Below are 4,548 nucleotides of genomic sequence, written 5' to 3'. Positions count from 1 at the left end.
CATCTCTTCTTTCTCACCTGCCCAATTTTGACGGTAAGTGGACAAGGTAGCCAACCTAACCTGAGGAGGGCTTGGTGACCACAGACTTAGACTCCTCAGGAATGGAGATTAGGATTCCCCCACCCCCACCCCAGCTAAGCCACCTAGACCAGCAGATGTGTTAGCTGAGGGTGAAGGGAATCTGAAATTGGTAGTAGAGGAGGGAAATAGTGAGTCTCAGATGTAGATTTAGCATGTGCAGAGCAAGGGCTGTAATTTGGCTCACCAATGTTCTTGTAAGGTTCTCCAAACAAAGGAACCAAACAGAAATCTGGGGGGTTAATTCCAAATAGGGTGAATCTACTGTAAGAAGTAAGTGGATCTGAGCCATGTAGGGGGTGGCCTGTGGTGGATGCCGTGGTGCTCTCCTCAGATTCCCATGCCAGGACTGACGCTCATTCTCCACATGTCAGAAGTATTGGCTGCTGGCAACTTATCTCCAAGTCCTTTTTCCGGAATTGATCTCAGCTGAGGAGAAGTACCTTGTCTAATTTTATGTTCCCCAGCTTGTGTCCAATGACAGGTTGATTGTCAATGGTGGGGTACAAAGGCCCAGCCCCCTTGTCTCAGTTCATGACAACTATGAAGGGCTTTCCCAGCCACAGAGCTCTGGGGATGGGCTGAGGCTTCTGTTGCAATTGCACAGGAGGTCACCTCCTCCTGCAGCTCAATCCTGCTGCTTTCACTCCTCCAGGGTTGTCCCCAAAACCCCTGCCAACAAATCTCTGTCCCAGAGTCAAGTGTCCTAACCTAAGACATCAGGGCAATTCAGATGGCTAAGTCCTCCCCTTTTATGGGTGACAGCAGAGAACGCCTAAAGGTGATAAAATCGATGCATGGAGGTGTAAACGTATTATCTAGAGTCACACAAACAACCACCAGAAGAGCTAAAAATGAAAATGATGAGAAAGCATTGTCCTTATAAAGTGACTGGGGATTGATTAGGTGGGAGACTTTCTTTTCCTCCTAAGATTTTCTGAAGTACCTGATTTAATATCATTTGCTAAGAGTACTTTGGTTCAAATCTAATTTTAACATAGAAGAAGACTCTTAGAAACAACTAACTATGGAGAAGTAGTGGAGGTAACGTTTGTATTTGGAGAATGTGACCTAGAGTTCAGACGCTGTCTGATGTAGGTCACTTATTCTTTCAGATCCCTAGCTTTCTCATCTGGTAAGTGGAAATAATAATGATATTGAAATAAAAAAACACTCAAGTGGTGACCTGGATGGGAGGGAAATCCAAAAGGGAGGGGATATATGTATCCATAGGGCTGGTTCACTTTGCTGTGCAGCAGGAGCTAGCACAACATTGTAAAGCAACTATGCCCCAATAAAAAATAAAAAATAAATAAATAAAAACCACTCGAGGTTATTGTAAATATGAATAAAATAATGAAAGTAAAAATGTTTAGTAAAGCTATAAAGAGCCATATTATATGAAGACAATAAAATGCATGTTAGAGTTACTAGAGATGTACAAGAAAACACACAAAAAGCAGCTAATTCTAGCTGTGGATGAAGAAGACCTCATGAAAGCTGATCACTTGAAGTTGGCCTGAAGAATAAAGGAGAATTTTGATAGGTAGGGAAGGAGGGAGATTTTTGTTTTAATTTTTAAAGTAATCTCTTTCAATTCTTTTTATCAAAGTAATCCATGGGTATAATTAAACAACCACAATTCAGAAGGGTTTATAATCTTCACCTTTTCCAAGTCTGTTCAAATGTTAAATTTTTCAATGAGACCTTTCTGACCCTGTTATTTAAAACTGCAGTGCAGCCCTGGCCCCACTCCTGGTCCTTCTTACCCTGTTTTATTCTTTCCTCATAGCACTAATTCACTTCTAACATATCAAAATTTATTTATTATGTCTACGTCTATGTTTTATTGTCTCTTTTCCCTGACTGGAATGTGAGCCCCACTAAAAAAGAAATTTTGATCTGTTCTGTTCATATCCCCAAAGTACCTAAACAGTGCCTCACATTGTAGGGACTCAACAAATATTCATTAAATAAATGAAAAATATAAAACAGTCTTGCCAGCACCACTGCTCCCCAAGCCCCATGCCACAACGCAGAGGCATCTGCTGTTTTAAAAAAAATAAAACAAAAACAAAACAGTCTATTTTAAAAAATTTTTCAAACATACATAAAAGAAAGTATGGTACAGTGAACCCCATGAACCCAGCTTTTACAATTATCACCCTTTGGCCAGTCTTGTTTCTCTATTCCCCCTATATTTTAAGGGTAGGATGGATAGGCACTAAAGTATTTTAAAAGCAAATCCCAGACATCATGTCATTTTACCTAGAAACACTTCACTATGCTTCTAACTGCAAAAGATATTTTAAAATCTAATGTACATGCCAGTATCATACCTAACAAAATTAACAGTTTCTTATATCATCGTTTTCTATCCAGCTGATAATCAAATTTTTCTGATTGTTTCAAAAGTGTCCTAATAGGGATCCCAAATGAAGTCTCTACATGGAATTTGATTGTTTTGTTTCCTAAGTGTGATTTACTCTGTAACTCACGTTTTCCCCCATGCCATTGATTTATTAGAGAATCTAGGTCAGCCATCTCGTAGAATGTCCTATATTCTGGACCTGACTGATTGCTTCCTCGTGGTGTCCTTTGAACTTGTTCTCCAGAGGTAACTACTTTTAGCAGTTTCTGTTTTTAGTTCTTTTTGTGATTACCTTGATATCTCTACATGTGTTGTTTCTTTTTTTTTTTGCGGTACTTGGGCCTCTCACTGTTGTGGCCTCTCCCGTCGCAGAGCACAGGCTCCGGACACGCAGGCTCAGCGGCCATGGCTCATGGGCCCAGCCGCTCCGCAGCATGTGGGATCTTCCCGGACCGGGGCACGAACCCGTGTCCCCTGCATCGGCATGTGGACTCTCAACCACGGCGCCACCAGGGAAGCCCAACACGTGTTCTTTCTTGATGTAGCTGTCTTGATGGGTGCGAATTTATCTCACTTGCCTTGGCTCCCTCCTCCGCCGTCTCCCTCCTCCAAACATAATTTTGTCACTAATCTTTGCTTCCTCCACCAGTCACCTCTTAGATTTCAGACAATATCCTTGAACCTCTATCTGCTCTTCCTTCAACCAAGAGAGCATCTTTTGTTGAGGACATTTGTGCTTGGATGTTTCCCTTCATCTGCTCTTCTCCCTTTTTACTTCCCAAACTCTGCCAGCTGCAAATTTAAGTTTTCCAAGTGAATAACATATTCTCTTCTGTAATAACAATTTAGTCTTCTGTGATTTGTCTGTGAGTTTATTCTAAAATTGTAAAAAATGATATATGAAGATTTACATTATTGTGGCTTTTCAAATTTAGTTCACTGTAGAACCAAAAAATACCCTTTGGTGTTCTCTTTATGGGGTCAATGTTAGAACCTCTGTTCCAGTCAGAGGAGAATGTCTCTAGTGTCACATTAAAATTTTTAACACTCCTCCAATTGTACAAAATCATGCCACGTTTTAACTTTCTTTATATTTGGTCCATGCCAGGAATGCTATTCGAAACTGTGGTTTGAATTGACCATTCCATCATCACACTATTCATAAGAGACTATATTTTTGAACAGTGACAGAGGAAAGTACCTAGTATTAAAAAAAATAGTCCCCTTTGAGTGAGAAATGAGGCTGGAACAATCAACTCAGACCACATAGTAGGAGGCCTTGAATACCGTGCCAAGAAGTTTAGACTTTGTAGGTCCTAGGAGGTGCTCGAGGGTTTTTAAGGAGTGCAAGGTATTTGGACTTAAGCCTTCTTGGAAAGAATTTCCCAAAGAGGGTGACCTGCAGGGCCAGGGGATTCCAGGGTCCCACTGGTTATGCCTGTAGTGCTCACCATGTCTGGGAGCTATGTGGTCAGAAGGCCCCATAGGGCATCCAAGGAACCCACAGATGGCTCCCATGAGAGACCCAGCATTTGAACCCCTGAAGCTCATCCCTGGACCCTAAGTAAGAAGCCCCAATCAACATCACCATTCTCAAGGACTGCATATGAATCATTATTTATTTAACTTTTTTTTTGAAAACGGATGGATATTTGAGTAGATTCCAGTTCTAATTTTTTACTGTAACAAACAACCTTGTCATGACAATTGTTTTATTTATATTCTTTGCATCCTTGCCCATTTTCTTCCCTTGGAAGAAATTTATAATTGCAGAACTGCTGGATAAACCATGTGTATTCCCCCCTTCCTTCCTCCCTCCCTCCCTCTCTCCCCCCGTTTCTCTCTTTCTTTTTTTTTTTTGTGGTACGAGGGCCTCTCACTGTTGTGGCCTCTCCCATTGCGGAGCACAGGCTCCGGACGCGCAGGCTCAGCGGCCATGGCTCACGGGCCCAGCCGCTCCGCGGCATGTGGGATCTTCCCGGACCGGGGCACGAACCCGTGTCCCCTGCATCGGCAGGCGGACTCTCAACCACTGCGCCACCAGGGAAGCCCTCTTTCTTTCTTTCTTTCTTTCTTTCTTTCTTTCTTTCTTTCTTTCT

Source organism: Monodon monoceros, unplaced genomic scaffold (assembly GCF_005190385.1).
Source record: "Monodon monoceros isolate NGI ecotype Baffin Bay Population unplaced genomic scaffold, NGI_Narwhal_1 Super_Scaffold_19, whole genome shotgun sequence".
In the NCBI taxonomy this organism is placed as follows: domain Eukaryota; kingdom Metazoa; phylum Chordata; class Mammalia; order Artiodactyla; family Monodontidae; genus Monodon; species Monodon monoceros.
Note: the sequence above shows the minus strand (reverse complement) of the source record.